Below are 21,578 nucleotides of genomic sequence, written 5' to 3'. Positions count from 1 at the left end.
TTTGAGCTGGCTATGAAGTGCCAAAAAACATCCACTGCAGCATGAATATACATGGTCTGCAGAGGTCAGAAGTCTGTGACAAATTATGGCAAGGATAAGGTACTGGGTGTTAAAAAAGTCTAACGTGTCTGGGCCAGGGGCGAAAACAAGATGGCGACCACAGAGCAAAGGGTTGGACCGAAGAGCAGCCATACCGCTGAGAGGGGAGGTTGCATAAAGCCAGGGCAGTGAAATCCGTCCTCATTTGGAATGACCGGAAAATGGAACAGGAAACATTCAATGAGGCAGCAGCGGGGATAAGAGCAGCCTGACCCGAGAAAGTCTACAGCAACGTGCAAGAGTGCAGGCTGGGAGCTGGGAGGAGCGGACGAGAATTCAGTGGACCGGAGGAACATAACCGCGAACAGTGGATGGGTATGCAGTGGATGTTTCAGCAGAAGAAGTAAAGCATGCACAGTTCGATGTTAATGCATGACTTTCAAGAGATGTGGGGAAGCGCGTATGCAGCTGCCTGGAATCTGAAAGTCTGACAGAGCCGGGAGAGCAGCTGATGTGAGCGAAAACAGGAGTGTCTGCTACAAAGTCAAAGGAACAACAAAGACATTGCTAGGTTAGTTGTAGGCGGAGGCAACATTTTGGCCAACGTGGGACTGCGGGGAGCGAGCCGAGCAAGTGTACAGGCTGAAACTGACCGCCGTACTAAAAGGAGGCACTTGCGCACAATAAGGAATCAGTGTATAATTACAACACAGCCAAACAGGCCAGACATAGGATTTCAGGCTGACAACAAAGACACTGCAGGCTCACAGGGGACACAGTTACTACACAGAGGAATGTGGCAAGCCTGAAGGCACACTAGGGCAAAAAACCAGGAACGCAAGATCTACGCAAATGCACAACCCACGCAAGGAGATCACCAGAATAAGAGACAGAGACCAACAGTGCGAAGCTCATGGCACAATGACGACTCAGCAGAAAGCAAACCAGCAAATTGTGTCCACAACACAGATGACTGGTGGAGCAGATATGGGAGGCCAGAGTGGCGGAAGGTTGGCCATGTGAATAGCAGCATAGGGTTCCACAACACGGAGGCTGGGGTAGGCCCACCGGCATCGCGTCCATCACCAAGTGGTCACAAAGATTCGCTGGCCAGCAGGCACACAGGGAGAGCAGGGAACAAAATACCCATACGACTCACAAATAAAAAAAAAAAGGAGAGCCAATGTAATCGGTACGAAGACTGCACATAACCACAAGCCCCAAGAATTGGAGGGAAGTGACACAGCCCCACACTGCACAAACAGTACTGGGGTACTCAAGGGAGAACAATTAAATATTGGTGCTGGATATGGAAAGGGGGGCAAAATAAGGAAGTGAGACAACACAGCCCTGTCATAGCAATTTCGGACACTGCTGCTACAGGGCAAGCCCTGGAGGGTGAGTGCATTTTGATTGATTGATTGATTGATTGATTGATTGATTTATTGATTTAGAAAGCGCTTTACACCAAGGCGCTGTACAGTGGAACAACATAATACATAACAACATCAACAATATAACAGTGGAAGCAAAATTACATTATGAATCATTCAATAAAGCAGTGAAAAAAGCAATTAACTGAAGGGGAGAGGGGGAATAGAGGGGTGGGACTGGGTAGGGGGAGAGGAGGGTGGTGATGTGTTGGTGGAGGGAAATGGAAGGGAGAGAGAAGGGAGGTGGGAGAGGTGAGATAGAAAGTCAGGGGAAAGAATAAGGAGAGAGGGGAAGCAGAGGGGGGAGATTTCAAGGAGGAGAATGAAGGAGGAGGGATTTAAAGGAAGTGCGGAATGAGGAGAAACTTGTGATGGAGCGGATTGCGAGAGGGAGTGAGTTCCAGTGCAGAGGCGCTAGGAGTTGGAAGGAGCGGAAACGGGAGGAGGCACAGGGGGATGGAGGTACAGTGAGTAAGAAATGGTCAGGGGATCGAAGGGAACGTGAGGGGGAGTATAAAGAGAGAAGGGAGGAGAGATAAGGAGGAGCAAGACCATGGATGGATTTGAAGACAAGGCAGAGAAAGTGACATTTTTGCTGAGAGTGAAATGGTAGCCAGCCAAGGTAAGAGAGCGAAGTAGAGATGGAGTCACGGGAGGTAAGGAGACATAGGGTATGAACAGCTGAGTGGTAGATGGATTTAAGGGGGGCAAGATGAGATGTAGGTAGTCCATGGAGTAGAGAAGAGCAATAGAAGAGGCGGGAGAAGATGAGAGAGGAGATTAGGAGTTTGATAGCATGGAAAGTGAGGGAAGAACATGATTTTGCGAATATTGTAGAGGTGGTATCTGAGCGAGAGGTGAGGGAAATATGTTGGGAGATGGAGAGAGAGGAGTCAAAGAGAATGCCTAAATTACGAGCTTCGGGAAGATAGGGAGGTTGGAGGGAGGAAAGTGAATGAAAGGGGGGGAGAGGGAGGAGGAAGAGAGTTAGAGGGAAAGAAAGGACTTCAGTTTTGTCGGTGTTAAGAGAGAGAACGCGGGAGGACATCCAGTTCTTAATGGCAGTAAGGCAGGAAGAGAGTTTTTGGTGAAGGTCAGTTGAGAAGGAGGAGAAAGAGAAACAAAGAGTTGAGTTTCGTCGGCATTGAAATGGTGGGAGATGCCAAACGAGGAGATAACAGGGGCAATGAGGGAGTTGTAAAGAGAGAAGAGGAAAGGACCAAGTACAGAACCTTGGGGTACACCGTAATCAAGAGGAAAGGTAGGATAGGTACGGCCACCCCAGGATACAGCAAAGGAGCGGGAAGAGAGGAAAGAGGATAACCATTTGAGAACAGAGCCTTTGAACCAAAAGGAGGAAAGAGTGATGAGAAGGAGGGGATGACCGACAGTGTCAAAGGCTGCGGAGAGATCAAGGAGGATAAGGATAGAGGATTGCTTGGCATGGCGAGCCGAGAGGACGGAGTTAAGGATAGAGGTGAGAGCAGTTTCAGTGGAATGTTTGGGACGGAAGCCAGATTGGGAGGGAGGTAGGAGAGAGGAAGTAGTGACACAGGATGACAGCTGAGAGTAGGCAAGGCACTCGAGAAGCTTAGAAGAGGAATGGGAGAAGAGAGAGAGATAGGTCTGAAGTTAGAGGTGAGAAGTGGATTAGCAGAAGGTTTCTTCAGACTAGGAATAATCGTAGCATGCTTGAAAGCAGAGGGAAAGGTTGCTGAGGAGAGGCAGATGTTGCAGAAGGAGGTAATGTAGGGGATAAGAAGAGGGTAGATCTTAGGGATAAGAAGGGAAGAGAGAGGGTCAGATGGGGCGGATGCGGGGTGGGCTTTGGATAGAAGGGAGGAGACTTTGGAAGGTGAAACGGGTGAGAAGATGGACATGAAGGATGAGGAAGGAGAGGGGGGAGGAGGAGAGGGGAAATCAGAGAGGGGGTTGATTTTTTGCCAAAGGGTGAGCATTTTAGAGGAGAAGAAGTTAGCAAAGTCAGCAGGAGAGAGTGTGGAATTGAATGAGGGATCAGGAGTGGGAGGAGAGAAAAGGCGAGAGAGAGTTTGGAAGATACAACGAGGGTGGGTGGCTTAAGATTGGAGTAGGTTAGAGTAGTAGGAGGATTTAGCCGAGGCAAGACAAGAGTTGTAGAGTCCGTGGTAAGAGAAGTAAGAGGTTTGGTTAGAAAGTAAGGGAGTTCTGAGCCTAGTCTTTCCAGACATCGGAGAAGGCGCCACAATGAGAGGAGATGAGGAGTAAGCCAAGGTTGAGAGGGTTTCCGGGTTGGACGGAAGAGAGAAAGGGGGTAAAGTTGATCAAGGGCAGAGGAGATAGAGGAGGAAAGGGAGGATAGAGCATCATTCGCAGAAAATAAAGCAAAGTCATGGAGAGTTGGGAGAGAAGAAGAGCAGGTGTCAATAAAGAGGGTAGCGTCGAAGTTATGAAAGTCACGCCGTGAGTAGATTGGAGAGGAGGAATTAGCAGTAGAGGAGTGTGAGAGAGGAGAAAGGGAGAAAGAGAGTAAGGCGTGATCGGACAGATAAACTAGAAGAGAAGAGGCTGCGGAAGAGGGATAGGAAGAATTGAAGATGAGGTCAATGGTAGAGCCAGAGTGAGTGGGGGGCAGGAAGGGGGGAGAGGAGGTACGAGTCGAGGATGGAGAAGAGGGGAGAGGATTGAGGTGGAGAAGGAAGATGAAGATTAAAGTCACCAAGCACTGATAGAGGAGAGGGGGAGGGAGAGATAAGTGAGAGGAGGTGATCAAGGTCTTCATAGAAGGAAGAGAGAGGGCCAGGGGTACGATAGATGATCAGGCAGACCAGCCATTAAAGTTGGGACCCGCAAAGGGACCTTGGTGCTAATTACGGTACCGCAATTTGCGGTACCGTAATTAGCCCCTTTTCCATTCCCATTGAGCCCTATGGGGCAAAAATGGGAATGGGGAAGGGCCATGGAGAAAGGGGGAATTACCGCCCCGCCAACCTTGGAATAGGGTGGTAATTCCCCTTTTCTCCATGGTGGTACCAGTATGGTACCAGCGGCAACCATGGTGCTAATAGCACCATGGTTTACCGCATTCCGTGTAATGAGGCCCTAAGTCTGAGCCTTAGCAAAAATAAACATAAGAAAATACAATAATGAAATAAAAGCAGTAGTTTAGCGTGGGCGCCTTTTTGTTTGCAAATGTAATATGCGTGTGTTAGATGCATGTAAATACATGGATGATCGTACATAACGATCAGAGAGACAAGGATTATCTTGGTAGCAATTAGTGCAGTTCACAGATGCAGTAGGGTGGGTGATCTGTAAGAGATGCAGGCGAAAAAGTGTAAGGGAAGACTGACATTGTTGAGTGTGGCCAATTAGATTCAGAAAACAACTAACTTTCATGAAGCGGGTGGAAAAGTTTTGCAGAGATGGCGTGCAAGAGAGCACGTGCCATCTTTTGTTTACTAATGTTGACCTGGTAACCGCAGGCGTTGTGATGTCATGTTGCTGGGGGTGTGTCAACGTCACTGGCACCTGGTGTCTCAGACCTTCTGTGTGAGCACAGACCAGCTGGGAAATGCGGGACAAGGGCGCAACTGAAGCTTAAAGTGGTAGCACCACATTTCTGTAAAAATGTATAAAAGAAATCCAAACATAATCAAACAATGCTCCAGCCAATGTCTGTAAAAAGGTTGCCATGTAGGGGATTTTTTGCTGGCAACCCTAAATGCCTTCCCCCATATATTCTAGAACGGCTAAAATGTTCTAATCTAACTCCAGTCCTAGAATATTTGGGGAAAGGGCTTGATTTTCGTGGGCGTGCAGATTCGGGGAAATGTCACCCCTGACAACATTTTCCCAGATGAATTTATCACTAGATACCATTTGCACGGTTATCACCCCTTTACTGCGCACACCGTTATTATGCATCAGAAAATGTTGCAATTGTAAAGCACCATTTCAATATATATATAGGGGTGGGTCAAGTTATTAATACATGTACAGGGCATGGAAGGGGCTGCAGTGGTCTCTCCCTGCATGCAAATGCAGTGAAATTTAATAGTGGGCGTGCAATGGACTGCCTGCCGGCTGTCCCTATTGATGCCCACTTTTTGCCTTGTTCTTCCTCATTTTCCAAGTTCCGCCCCCCTACACTGCCCTCTGCACAAGCCACCCCCATAATCTGCACGGTGTCTCACGCAAGGCACTCCGCCTCTGGCAGTAATGTGCCAAGACTGCGTGAAGCCTGTGCAAAGTACATTAATCGACAAACAGGATTTTGCATGCAGTTTGCCAAGCAAAGTCACCATTTTTTTTTCGCAGATAATTCCATGAATCGGGCCCCATGTCTGCAACTGCGTTCATGGGCTGTCCTCCTTCTTGTTTCTCAGATTCAATAGAAGAAGCGCTCAGAAGGGGTGGCTCAGTGTATGCCCTGTCCCCAAAGCATAGACATTCTAACAGAAATTATATAGGAAATGCGTTTTCTCAGAGACAATGAGAAAGGTTCTCTGCATTGATACGTACAATTTAAGCTGAGGAAAAGAATGATCAGGGCAGCATTAACTGACGCTGGGGTGAAAGTCAGAAAGAATTGCAAAGTCAAAACCGCCCCGTTATCCGGGAACCGACCCAGGGGTTAATGGAATCTTGCCAACCTCTTAGGCGGGTCACCTAGTAAAGCAACCTTTGAATATATGAAGTCACTGGTGTCTATATTACTACCTTGTTCCTTAGTTGGATTCGGGTGTCTGGTTTCTCACTACTCTTTGCCATGCAACGGATTGTGTTCATTTGGAGTTAAGATGTTCTGTGTTGCTGCCACGTATGAGCTATTATTTTTCAAAAAGACCTGTTTGCAAGCTTTCGACAAAGGAAATGTGGAGAAGAGTTTTAAATGCAAAGTCTTCACTAGCCAAAGGTTTCATTTATTTGAACCAGATCTCATGCACAGACCTGTCTTCTGCCACCCTGTGAAGGACAGAAAAGGTTTGTCTCTAACTAGCGACAAAAATGCGCACTTGACAACACTAGCCGTTGCTGACGTAAAATTCACGCTAGCTGAGTAAGAAATGGCGGGATTTGTGCATGCGTAGAATTGGCATTCACAAGGAAGGGAGGGTCGCTTATATACCTGGCAAGTCGATTACAGTATGCATTTTGCACATTGTCATAGAAGGTTATGTCGTTTCTCAACTCACCTGGGGCCAGATTACTGCAGCTTTGCCCCCCTGCAAGTGCAAAATTTGCACAGTATTATCATTAGGCAACGTTTTTCCTATTTTTAAAACAATGGAACACATTAGAAAACGATTGCACCATGACAAGTGCAGTTTTGCATGGTATTAACACGAGGGCAAAAAAATGCCCCAGTGAAAAAAGGTACATTTTCAATGTGTTTTTTTTGTATCAGGGCAAAGTTTGCCCTAGTGCTAATGTCATTCCTTATTAGCACTAGGGCACACTTTGCCCTGTGGCAATAATGCTGTGAAAATGTGTCTTTTTTGCCCGGAGGCAATTTAGCCTGCCAAACTACACTTGTCATCGTGCAGTAGTTTTCTAAAGTGTCCCACTGTTTTAAGAAATAGGCCAAACTTGGCCCCAGTGCTAATACCGTGCAAACTTTGCAATTGCAACGGTGCAAGGTTTCTGTAATCTGGCCACTGAGGTGCCTCCATAAAATCGCAAAAGCAGTGTTTGGCATTAGCATGGGAGCAGACACTCTGTGCCGAAGATGCATGCGCATGTTTCCTTAGGACATGCAAATGTAAGAAAAAGAGGGCAATATCACAGGAGGGACACGTGATTTCTCTCTACCCAGGCTTCCTGTTTTCAGTCTGTTTTTTTTTGTTTGAATACGAGGTACACAGCCATAACAGATTGGTTACATATCAAAAAATATCATTCATCAAATAATTAACAATATCTAGCATAATTTAAAAACGGCAAAATGAGGCATTAGAATATCACATCACATTCATGTTTGTGTCTTCATATGTATGTTACCTTTCAATCATGTCACTTCATATTCCAACTTCTCGTTTTTACTTTAAAGAATCCTGTATGTTGAAGGGCCAGATGTATGTTTGCCCGAAGCTGGCATACACAGTAGAGACTGCTCAAGCGCACAGAATGCTCCGCTAGAGGGAGCTGTTGCCTTAGGAAATACAGTGGTCCAATTCATGTAGCTTTGCTGTTGTCACCGCTAGATGGAGATATATCGTGGTCCTACTGTGTTAATAAAAACCTGTACTTTGGTCCATGCACACAGGCCAGGACACTAGTATCATATAAAATAAAGACAAGTTTGTGCAATATAAACTTAAGATGTAGAATGCTAGATTGGATGTAAAACATTGCTCTGATCTGACACTTCATGAGTGGGCGGAGTCTAAAATGATTTCCTATTGGAATTCAGGACAAACATATATGCCTTGGTGAAAGCACCATGAGATCACAGTCCGTTTTCCCATTAAATCTTCTGCATTTCCGGCCATCTTGTTCATGGTCTTTATCATGTTCCATGTTTACAGTGTTAACACATTTAATTAAAAAACAAATCCCTAATATCAGCAGTATTCATAACCAATGCAGTAAATATTTAGCCATAGTCAGCGACGTACCCAGAATGACTCTTCAGTGTGGGCCTGCACTGTAATAATGTGGACCTGGGGCAGTGTTCCTATATAGCTTTCCTGCCTGGCTAACTATCGCTCGATCTCCATCACTCCTTTCCTGGGCAAACTCCTGAAAAAGCTGGCCATTTCCCAGCTTAATCTTCACCCTGAATCGAATGGTTGTTTCTATGACCATCAGTCTGGCTTCAGAGCACCCAGAAGCACAGAAACTGCTCTACTGAACATCACTGAGGACCTACTCTCTAACATTGATTCTAATCTCCCCTCTGTCCTCATCTTACTCAATCTCTTTTCTGCCTTTGACACGGTCAACCATGCCATCCTGCTCAATCGTCTCTGTGATGACCTGGGTATCACACTGAAGTGGGAAAATGGAACACAAGGCTCCCACCAATCTCCTCACACCCCTGGCCTAGAGGATCACGGCCCAGGCACCCGCCACGAGAGGAGTTTGCCCATCTACCAGACGACCAAATACCCTGGTACAAGAACATACGGATGTGCCCACCAGCCTGTCCTGCCCATGCCAACACCTGCGGCATGGATGAACTCGACTGAACCATGCAACAGTAAATGAACACATCGTTAGAGATGCCATGACGACTTAGCCACAGGTCAGCACACCCGTGCAAACATGCACACTGGACACTCCCACACCAACCCACACGAAGAACATATTCAGTGCTATGACGTAGGTGACGGATACACTCACTGACGCGCATCTTTATTATTTTTCACATAGGCTTTTCAAAATGCAGAAACGCAAGACGCATAATGAACTCATCTCAAACGCTTGCTGACGCTTCTCCTAAACCCATGCATTGCAATAAGCAATACAACGAAGACACGATACTGAGGATAAAGCAATATGATACCATAACCTAAAGCGCTGTGTATCAAACGTTTCCACCTATGACCAGGCCCAAGTAGGCCGCAAGCAAGAGCTTCCATGAACATTGAATGAGCAAGAGTACAGTTGCTGACCCTGCAGAATGAGCCCGGTGATGACTGACAATCAAGGGCACAATGTTGCAATCTCGTATGCCGCAAGCCGACGCCGAAGTCACACCTGCAATTAAAACCAGGCACACAGTGGAAAATACAATATTAATTGTGCAGAATTCTGCCTCGACCACGGTCCCACCTCACGTGACCAAGCCAAACCTGACAGGGTGCCAGGCCCAGGAGGAGGGAGGCACCAAAACCCCCCATTTCAAGACACAGGCAGATACAATTAAGTGATTCAATGGACATCTGCGGCGGTGGGAGTAGTCGGCCTTCAGGCATACCAATAAATCTTCATGTTGTCTGCACATAACCATAGTGAAACATTGTTGCAAATGACAGGTGCACCGCGAGCTGGGAACAACAATGGTCCCAGACTGGGGGGCTCGTGCGTGGACCAATCAGAACATGGGGCTCTTATCACTGACGCCATTAACATTGACCAATCCCCAGGGATCTTCATGTAACAATTTTCATGTATCAATTTGAAGGGACAACCCAATTATACCACCTGACTAACCCTCAACCACTAACAATGCTCTCTATACGGATGCTATACTAACCCTACCACTCGAGGAGCCAATCCAGAGTGGCGATAGGTTTTGCTAAACCTTCCCTGGGAACGCAAGTAGCGCGTCATACTAAGATAAAAAGGGCCTGCGAGCCCATCGACAGAGAGAGTGTCAGGACGGACGCGTACGATCCTTGACCCATCCCTGCCGTTTTGTTTAATAAACAGCAGAATCACCTTGCTTCTTGCGTGTGTCTCATACTCATTTTTGGGGATATACGGGAGGAGTTGGGGCCTCCCTGCCCGGAGGTCCGCGGACGGCCCAGCCGACACCGGGAGAATTTCACCCCGACAAGTTGGAGGCACTGCTGAGATCTGTTTGAGGTCTGCTTTTATTTTATTTTTCCGAGTACTCCAGTTGCGAGGAGGCCCGTCGGCGCGGCCCCCTCTGCCGCTGCCCCCTTTTGAGGACTACAGGACCATCGCAGAACTGCGAGAAGACCGGACAGCGCAATGCGGATATTGGCCTTCGGGAGCCGGTTGAGAAGTATCCCGCCCGCGGTTGGCGAGTGTCCAGACGTGGTCCAGACGAGGGGAGGTGGCGAGCCGCTTGGAGGGGTGCACGCAGCCGAGCGGCCCCGCATCAAGAGAACTTGGTGAGCATGCCACGCACAACAAGCAATGTGAAATTGTGAGGGAGGGGGGAGGAATTGAATACGGGAGGCGGGAGGTGTTACACAGGTGCGCAACGAAGGTTCGATAACTTAGTGTTGACGGTGCAATGAATGGTAACTGGACACGTGCGAGAGCAGTCCACTACGTTACGGAAGAAAAGGGGGCAGAGCACGAAAACATCACGTGCGGCCGCCCGTAGACACTGATTGGCCTAGGTTGCGACCACGTGTAAGGATGTGTGTGTGAGTGTGGTTTCCTACGATTTGGTGATTATTGATCAATGAGTAGATGAGGATCCCTATTGGTCGAGCAGGAAACTCGATAGATAGATGACGTTTCCCTGTAGGCGGTAGCTAGCTGGTTGCCTAATACGAAAGATAATTGGTTGGTTAAGCCCTCCTGTCGAGGGGCGTATCACACGCGAGGCGACGCAGCGTGCGCAGTCCGATTATATTGTTGATTACCTTGTTCCAGGCATGACAGGAAGACAACTGTAGGGTTAACGGGGGTAGATTGCAAGCATACTTTGAACTTTTAAAAACATATGGAGGACTTACAGTTTGAAGAGATCGGTGACGTCACCAGTAGGGCTTTTTTCATAGGATATTCTCGAACACAAGGCATCTTTATTTATGAGAGTGGTAGGGAAGAAGATTATGGTAAGGGAGTGGAAACGGAGGTAAATGGTAATGAGTTGATCGAGGGGAAGGTGAAAAGGGGGACATGGCTGCGCACGGAGAATGCCGGCAATGGCAAGCGAAGAGAAAGAGGGATGGCTGTATAAGAACGTCACAAAGGGCACGAAGCCGCAGGGGGCTATGTGCGCTTCGGCCGCAGGGGGCCATACAGGTGTTCGGTAAAGAAAAAAAAAAAAAAAAAGAAAGAAAAGAATATACAAATGCCAATGTTATATTTTACTAATTTTTCTTAGCGGACTATCGCAAGTCCCCAAACTTATGGGGCCAGGTAAAGATCTAAGTGTAAAGACAACCGCTACCAAATAAGGGAAGGATAACAAGTGAAGCGCTACTATGTCATACGGGGCAGGATCGGGAGGGTGGGGGAACACCCTCACTACCCCGCTACAGCATATATGTAAAACACTGTTACCCCATAGGGAGAAACTGATCAAGTACAGGATAGAATGGACACAGGGGACGGACAACAAAATGACGACACCATCGCCGCCTAATGGCAGTTTCGATCCATATACCCAACATTCACTATTAAACCATCTGCATAACACATACAAGGGGAAGAAGTTAATGCACCACGTGGAGGTGTTTAACTTATGGAGGATGTTCAAAGGGTCCCGACCAGGACCAAGCGGAATGTTTATTATGGGGGAACCAACGGAAGAAGAGAAGATTAAGGAGGAAAGAGAGAATGGGGAAAAAGAGAGTGAAAGCACACGGAACACGGTGAATGGAGAAGGGGGAGGAGAAAAGAGTAACAACATAAACGAAAAGGAAGTAAAAAGGGAACAGAGCGACGATATACCCCTAGCGAAGGTAGTGAAAAAGGAGGAAGGGGGGTTATATCCTCTAACAGAACTACGAGACATGGTTCAATTAAAGGCGGCTGAGGGGTACTCGAACCCGGCATACAGCCCGCCACCATATACAGTCACAGGTAGCCACACTGGAAGGGAGCAGAGTAGCACTACGGGACCAGCTCACACAAAAATGCCCGCAGGGGAAGGGGGTATTGGCGAAGAACAGGTCGCAGGAATAGGACAGGATGAGTGGGTAGCTGCGAAGGTATTATTAAAATTACGAGGTTCATTAACAGAAGAAGAAGAGAAGGTAGTAAGGAAAATGGATGAGGAATGGAAAGGGGAAGAGGGGAAAAGAAAGGAGGAGTTGTTACGACAGAAGGAAGAGATTTTGGAAGAACAATTAGCAGAATTAAGGGATGAGCAGAATACACTGATCAGGCAGCTTGAGAGAGAGGAAAGAGAGAGAGCACGGGAAAGGAAATGAAGCAAGAATGAGTTGGACAAAATGAGGGAACGAACTTAGGAGAAAAGGAGAGAAGCGGAAAGGGTGAAGGCAGTTGCAGAAAGGGTATCGAGAGCAGCACTGCGTGAGAAGAAAAGGGAGGAAGAAGAGAAAGAAAAGGAAATGGAAATATGTAGAAGGAGATTATTATTAGAAAACAAAAGGAAATATGAAGAAGGGAGGATGATAGAGGGTATTTTAGAGAAGGAAAGAGCGAGATGGGAAAGGAAGAAAGAAGAAGAAAGGATAATGAAAAAAATGAGTATTGAAGTAATGGAGGAATTGAAAAAGAAAAGAGAAGAAATTGATAGAGAAATAGCGGAGGAAAATGAAGGGGAAAGAGAAGAAAGGAGAGGGGGATTGAAGGAAGGAGGTATGTATACAGAGACACAGGAGTAACAACAACATCAGCACATACGGGGGCAATTGGAAAGGATGACAAGGGAGGAACGGACCTAATACAGTTAGAATCAGTAACGATTACGGGGAAAACAACAGACTGGGGGCTGGAATTAATGGAGGATTTTTGTAGTGAAGAAGGAGAAGGAATAGAGAAGGAAGGGAGAGAGAGTGAAAGGGAAAGCCTAGATAAATTATACATCACCCGGACAAATGGAGAATCACCATGGATCTGCAGGAGAAAAGAAGAACTGGAGGGAAGTGAGGAGTAAGAGCAAGGAATAGTGGAAAGGCACACACGTATAGCCACACCGTCACCATCCCTTCCCACATGCTCCAATACCTTACACTCATTACGTACAACATGCCCATCTAAACTCGCGCTCTCCCCACACAAACAGACACCCTACGCAGGTAGGTTTAGAGACCTCCCTGGACGCAGGCAGGGAGAACGAATGCACACGCCCACAGTAAATGATAAAAGAAAGGGAAGAGATGGGGGAGAAACAGTTACGAGCAGGAGAAATATGGACCCCATTGACGTTGTAGAAGACAGGGAAGATGAGGAGGGGTGTACGGATTCGATCGTGTGGGACCCAAAGGGCCTACCGGGACACAACCTAATGCCACTTCTGGAGAGGGGAGGGGTTAGACCACAATACGTCCCCTGGAAGCATGCAGACAAGGAAAATATAAAGTGCAGGCTCCCATCATTAAGTGGAGGTGCGGGAAAATGGATATATGAAATGGAAAAACACACTGCAGGACAGAAATTGGCATTGGAGGATGTAAAGGGCCTTTTAATATCAATACTAGGGGACGCTGCGGATGACATTTGGAAGAGAGCAGGCTTCCCCGGGGTCACAATAACAAACACCTCGCATGATGGGGCACCATTCGCAAACTGCAGATATGCATTATGGCAGGCACTGAGGGTACAGTACCCGGACACGTCAGACATAGGAGCAATTACCTCACACAAGATGCATGAGAACGAAGACCCTGTTGATTATATCCAGGAAATTCAAGAGAAGTGGCGCATGGAAACTAGAGAACAATGGGACAAGACACCAGCAATATTCTATCATATACTAGTACAAGGGCTCCCAGAAGCAGTTCAGAAACAATTGAAGAAAGTGGTGGGGATGGAGGCAAAAGCTTGGCCAGAAATACAACTGACAATAGTGCATCATTGTAGGACATGGCAAGAGAAAATGAAACAGAAGGAAGAGGATAGAAAAATGGAAGAGGCTAAATTAGTACAGAAAAAACTTACTAAATACACGATGGAAGGTGCACTAATAACTACACCTGCAACATTGACTCAAAGTCCCACACAAGTAGTGGCTGTGCAAGATCCCTCCCAAATACAACCATCACAGACTGTAACACAACAGCTGCCGCCACCCCAACCATACACGACCAACATGGGAGGAGGATACTCAACGCCAGGAGCGGGGTATTATAATTACAACAGGGGAAGGGGAGGAATGATGAGGGGGAGAGGGTACGGATATAACACTCAACAGCAGGGGGGAGGACTTAGAAGTTTCTACCCCACGGGGCAACCAGCATACCAGGACAACCCAGGACGCTTTCCATGGCAGAACAGGGAACCACCGGTGTGTTGGATTTGTGGATTGGTAGGGCACATGTCACGCACGTGTAGAGTAAGACCAGGCACACCGTCATGGAGTGAACAGGGACAGCAAGGGCCTGCACAGGACCAGCAGAGCACCTGGCAACAACAGAACTTGCAACAGGGAAATGGGCAGCAACAACTAGTAACACAACAACCCCAAGTACAGCAAGCACAGCAACCTGCCCAAACCCAAGACCATAACATAACCTCTACCAATACACAACTACAGCAAACACAACTGGGAAGGGTGACGGTCCTGGGACACAACCCTTACACAGGAAGGGGTCAATCATTGTACCCTCAATAGGGCAGCCCACAGACGGCCTTGGTGTGTCCCATCCTGTCGGTAACACCTAATAGTGCGGAGGAACCACGCATAGAGGTAACGATAGGTGACAAAAAATTATCATTTCTTGTTGACACTGGGGCGACCCGGTCTTGCATAAGGGAAGGTAAATTTAAAATGTCAGGTGAAGCCATGAACACCCAAGGATTTTCTGGGGCTAGGGGGTTGGTCTCCTTTGCTGATAACGTTCCCTTATCAATAGGAGATTATGACATGTCAGTGCCACTTTTGTATTATAGGGACTCACCAGTAAATATACTGGGGAGAGACATAATGAGTAGGTTGAATATGATGATCTCCTTTACGGAGGACGGCATAGTTTGCTCCACTCCAGGAATTAACATGCTCACTGCACGACAAATTATGCAAGCATACTGCGGACAGACAGTGATTAGGGCTGAGCCAGTAGATGGTGAACTGTTCCAGTACGGGACAGACATGGCATTTGCATGGATGCCTGGAATAGAGGGAAAGATCTGGAGAAGGCCAGCAACCTATTTTTTTAGACCAGAAACACCAGCCAATGAACCAGAAGGAAAGGTGATTTCAGTGGACATAGAGAGCATTATAGCAACTGCTGATTACATTGCAGTACATGCCCAAGACAGAGAAGGAAGAGCATGGAGGGCAGTGATAGCACTAGCAAAGGGATGTAGACTCACCCAGGTGTCAGATGAGGAGCTCTTCTCCGAAGGAAAGGAAGAAGGTGAAATGGTGTTTATGATGAGTGTAGAAATATGGCTAAGAGTGTCATACAAACAAGTGGCGCAGAAAATTGCAATGGTACTTGAAGCACCCACATCCACCCCAGTTCCCTTCTTTGAGGAGGATATGGAAAAGGTACCAATATCATTATGGACTACTAGTCCCTATGACGTGGGGTGCATAAAAAGCATAGGGGGAGTAAGAATAAAATTGAAAAAAGGGGCAATACTCCCCAGAGTGAAACAGTACCCACTATCAAAAGAGGCAGATGAGGGCATATATGAAACAATAACGGCCCTTATAAATAATGGCATACTGGTACCATCAGAATCACCATGTAACACAGCTGTATACCCAGTGCGCAAGGCTAGAGGGGGTCTTGGTGCTTCATACAGGACCTCAGGCCCTTGAACAATATAGTGGAAGCAGAATATCCAATAGCAGCAAACCCGGAAACAATATTGTGCGGTATTCCAGCAGAAGCATCACGATTTACAGTGATAGACCTCAAAAATGCCTTTTTCTCAATACCCCTGCACCCAGACTCACAAGATTTGACAAGCTTCACGTACAGAAACACAAAGTGGAAACACACCAGATTGCCACAAGGGTACTGCGAGTCACCCTCAATATTCAACAGAGTAATACAGATGGACTTGGGCAACATTGAAGTGGAAAGCACAGTGTTGCAGTATGTTGATGACATAATAATTTGCAGCACAAACGAAAGAAGATGCAGAGAGGACTCATTGAAGATGTTGACAATATTGGCTGAAAAGGGTTACAAGGTAGACAAGGAAAAGTTACAGTACTGTCAGGAACAGGTACTTTACATTGGTCAGCTCATATCCCAACACGGAAGAAAGATTGCACCACAACAAGCACAGGCCATTTCAAAAACGCCACTGCCCCGAACAGTGCGGGAACTACAACAGTTCCTGGGACTGTGCAACTACTGTAGAGCCTGGGTGTTTGATTACAGCTCATACATAGGTACCCTACTTGAAGGGTTAAAAGAAGCTAACAAAGGGGAGAAAAAGTTGGGGTGGACAATGGAAATGAAAGAGGCTTTTGACGAACTGAAAGATGCAATATCAACTGCTCCGGTACTGGCCACCCCAGATTATGAACGACAATTTTTTATATTTTCACATTGCGACTCAGCAGTAATGAAAGCAGTGTTAGCTCAAAAAACAAGCATGGGCTACAAACCAGTAGCGTTCTACAGCGGCCACTTGGACCCTGTGATGTTAGGACATTTCCCTTGCGAACAAGGTCTCGCTGCAGCTGCCTTTGCGGTAGAGAAGGCATCAGCAATAACCATTGGGTGCCCAACCACACTATTTGTAGAACATGCACTATTTGCAATATTGAACAAACCTAAGTCCACACTGACCACACAGAGGGCGTCAGGTTATGAGATCATCTTATCTAGGCCAGAACTATCAATTGTTAGATGCAGCACGGTTAACCCTGCAAGGTTCATGGCAGAAGTAATTGAGGAAGGAGACTATGCACACGATTGTACGCAGACTACTGAAATGTACGCATGTACTAGAAAAGTTGAAGAGAACGCACTAGACGGAGGCGAGCTCTTGTTCATTGATGGGTCATCAACAATTGACCAAAGTGATGGGATAAGGAGAACTGGGGCAGCAGTGGTAAAAATGACGGAGGTACCGGTGTGTGTGGCGATGAAATGTGTACAAATACCACAGCATTACTCTGCTCAAGCAGCTGAACTAGTTGCACTGATCTTGGCGTTACAGGAAAGCTTTGACAAACGAGTGACCATATATTCTGACAGCGCATATGTTACGTCTACTGTCCACTCAGGATTGTCCAAATGGAGGAGAAGAGGGTTTAGGAGAGCTGACAGCACCCCAGTGCAACATGCTCTCTTGTTGGCTGAACTAATTGAAGTAATAAATAACCCCCAAGAATTAGCCTTGGTCAAATGCACCACACACACTAATGGAGAAGATCATATCTCAAAGGGAAACGCAGCAGCAGACGCACATGCGAAGTATGCTGCATATTTTGGTGAGATATGGAACCCCCCAGAGTCAGAGAGAGGGAGAGGGAGGGGAATAGCTAAGGAGATGTTGATAAGAGAAGGGTACACCCATCTCCCAGCCACACAGATAATGGAGCTACAAGCAGCTGCACCAATGGCAGAGAAAGAAATATGGGTTAAAAGAGGATGTACAATGTCACCAGCTGACGCACTATGGCGCCAGGGTAACACTGGAAAGATGGTAATGCCATTGGCACTATTGAACACCGCCCTGAGCCAATTACACCACCCAGCCCATACAGGCAAGGAGGTCATTGCAGCACGAATTAGGGAAGACTGGTTCTGCCCCGAGTTAAATTCCCATGTGACAAATTTTATAAGCAACTGCCTCACATGTCAACAGTTCACGGCCGGTCACACGCTGAAGGTGATAAAGGTGCTATACCCCGGCCAGAGGGACCCTTCCTACACATCCATATTGACTATGTTGATATGATCAACGTATGTCAAGGAAATAGGTATATGATTGTAGTAGTATGCCCATTCTCCAGGTGGATTGAAGCAGGACCCTGCTCACACCCAGATGCATTCAGAGCAGCTAAATTTCTAGTGAGGGAGGTCTTCCCCAGGTGGGGAGTGTGCGAGGTACTGCGGTCAGACAATGGCCCGCATTCGCCAATGAAATGTTCCAGCACATCACATCCTTACTGAGCATCAAACATAAATTTGCATGTGCATATCACCCGCAGGCCAACGGTGTATGCGAACGCCTGAATGGCCTACTAAAAGAGGCAATTGCAAAAATACAGCAAACAACAAAGAAGAGTTGGTTGTATTGCCTCCCGCTAGCCCTATTTGAGTTGAGGAATAGGCCAGGCTCCGACCACCACCTCACCCCTCACGAGGTGGTGACCGGACGTCAAATGCGCCTTCCCCTAACGCCAACATCAAGAGCATTCACTGACTATGAAAACACTGCAACTGTTCTCGGTGATGAAATGTACCAATATGTGTCTTCTTTGATTACTAGTGTAGTGTTTGTGTCTCAACAGCTCGAGCACACGCGGGGCGGGTCTAAGAGTGAGCAACAAGAAGACGCGGACAAAGAATGGGAAAAAGAAAAACTGTGCAAAATTGCTAAAGGGGACCACGTGCTACTCCGCAATTTCAACAGAAAGTGGAACAGCCCACGTTTCAAGGGCCCCCATCTGGTAGAGGAAGTATCAACGAGAGCAGTAAAGCCACAGGACAAACGCTCTTGGAATCACCTACACGACGTAAAGATCTGCAAACTCCACACCCGCCCTAGCGTCACCGACAGGGCCATTGGGAGAACAGCAACGGCATTTCCAACGGAGGAAGAGACTTCTATCACAGCCAATGACCTAAGTGTCCCCCTACCATACCACCCCCCAGATTCCCCAGAGACAACTACTGAAATAGAGAAGGGCAATACCCATACCGCCCACCCCAACGTCACACGATCAAAGAGTAGAGTGACCTCCACCAGTTGAGCCCTATATCCTCTGCCTATCGATGTCCTACCTACTGCAGTAACCATCGGACTGAAGGACACTATCTTGCACATCTACACATGTAAACACTTGAATGTTCTCTTTTTTCTTTCTCGCACATGCAGGTATCACATATTATTGTACTGTTTAGAAAACAGATAACTAACGAAGTTCACTGCCCAGGAGTAGATGCTACCCTCAGACGATAACTACCCTGAAGAGCTATCACACCAATTTGTCTATCACATAAAAAGGCCAAAGTACCTGAAAAGAAGGAGGGTACGTGTCTACTACACAGCATTTCTCCTGGCCATAGAACAATCCATGCCCCACCTCCACCCATACTTGCCTGTCCTAAGAGATAGATCACTTAGATTGGCGTGGGAACAGCTCTTCGCCTGGGCACTGAACAACTACTTGATAGGGAGAGCTTGAAACCAAAAACTAACACTAATAACAAGCATATTGAGTATTTTCAGGCGGGCAACTTTAACGTCGCAAGAATTAGCTGCCGGACTGCAGCAAGGTAAGAGCAAAATGCCGGTGAGATTAGCCTCTGTAATAAAGATGTTAGGGATTTTGATGATCACCGGATTCTTGGCTGCCTCTGTATGGCAGAACAGTTATGCTATCAATATTTTGGCTGTACCCAAACCTAATATACCCCCACCCCCGGCTGCAACAGGTGTTACGTCAGGTGGTACTAGCAAAATTCCACACAAGGGAAATAGAGTTAAACGCAGCACATACTCAGATAATAAAGGTATCGACAACTACATACAAGATTCAGCACACGTCTCGAACAACATGTGCTACAAACACATGACTCAAATAGGCAAGCAGACAACAGAAGACAGCTGCTACGTCTGCTCGTTGATCCCATACGCCATGAGCGCTTCTCGAACTTTCGTTGCCACAGAAATAGATGAAAAGACAGCACGATGTATAATATACTTGGCACTGTTCCAAACGAAAGGGAGATTTCAAGGGAGCACGGTGCACCTGGTATGGAAAACGCGAGACACATATCCATACAAAAACAACTTCCTCAAGACCTATTTGAGTTACCACAAGACCAGTTTACATGCTGAAGCGTTCAGATACATAACAAGCGGCCTTGAAAAAGGAGAAACAAAGAAAGTAACACTACAATACCTACCATGTGAATGGTACGCCACTGAAGTTCCTGGTAAACAAGGATGTTGGGAAAGACCACTGATAACAATAATAGGGAAGGTGTACCTGGATAACAAATGGAACAAAGGTAACGAGAGAGGACACTGCAACTATTGCTGAACACAACAACAGATGTTGGACGATTTGGATCAAGTACGCACCCATGCTAACGTGGATAGAGAAGGATGAAGACCCAATAACAATACTGCCGCTGTCTGCACCTAAGGTATGCTACCAACATAGAGGAGAAGTGAACGTGGGATACAACACCAACTGTGCAAGCGTGACGGAGTTACCTGAGGGGGGAGCGGGAACAGCGGTATTAATGGACCATTACTGGGCCTGCGGAGACAAGGCATACCACACACACTGCCCCCTCTGTGGAATGGTATATGCACGATGATACACGTTAATGTACCATCACTAGTGGTACCCCAGAAACATGTGAACGTGGTGAGCTTCCCTAAAATGGATGAAGGAAACAAGAGGGATAAGAGATCTGTACAATCCCAGAAGGGGCCAGAGGACCAAAACAACGGCGACGACACTATCCTGAATAGGAAGAAAAGACAAGGAGAACCTCTGACAGGAAATTACCTATGGGGGAGGTCGGAAACAGCACTCACTTCAATCCCACCAGAACATAGACTATTCAGCAGAGCAGCAATGTTTTTCTCCTCAATAATACATCCGGGACTACAGGATTATGCAAACGCCAAATGGCTCCAGATAACTCGATGGGAATTAATGATGACAATTAATTCCACAGTAAATGGATTCAACGCAATAAAAGAGGAACTGCGAGCAGTGAGGATGGTAGCACTACAGAACAGATATGTACTGGACCTCCTCACAGCAATGGAAGGAGGAGTTTGTGCAAAGATAGGACAATCATGCTGCACATTCATTCCTGCTAACGATGCTGACAATGGTACACTGACAGAAGCAGTATCACAATTGGCCCAGATGCACTCCAAAATGATGGATGAAAGTAAAGGTGTGAAAAAGGATGACAGCTGGTTTTCGCTATTATGGTCATGGATGCCATCGTGGCTGTCAGACGGACTGAAGATGATAGTTGGATGTACTATTTTGGCTGGAGCTGCACTGATCATAATAAGATTTTGGAAGGCCCGGAAGGCACGCACCACAGACAAAATGATCGAAATGGTTGGTATGCACCCCTTGATGCCAGCAGATGACGGCCAACACACAGGCACAATAATAAAAGAGAGGGAGAAACTGCGCAACCAGATCATCACCAACCACCTGGACCCACCGTCTGTGAAACTCGAAAACCCAAGAAACCCAAGGAGCTACATAGGGAAATGGGTATACTGCACACCTGGAGGAACCTGTGTATACATGTATTGGTCATTTGAAGACCATGTCAACCACTATGGACATTTGGGAGGAGTAACTAAAATATGGAGAGTGAGAGGAGACAAGGAAAAGGATATGTTTGTGGTCGACAAGTCGACCAGAGGGGGGACTGAAGTGGG

The sequence above is a fragment of the Ambystoma mexicanum genome, chromosome 3p (assembly GCF_040938575.1).
Source record: "Ambystoma mexicanum isolate Mex_15411 chromosome 3p, UKY_AmexF1_1, whole genome shotgun sequence".
In the NCBI taxonomy this organism is placed as follows: Eukaryota; Metazoa; Chordata; class Amphibia; order Caudata; family Ambystomatidae; genus Ambystoma; species Ambystoma mexicanum.
Note: the sequence above shows the minus strand (reverse complement) of the source record.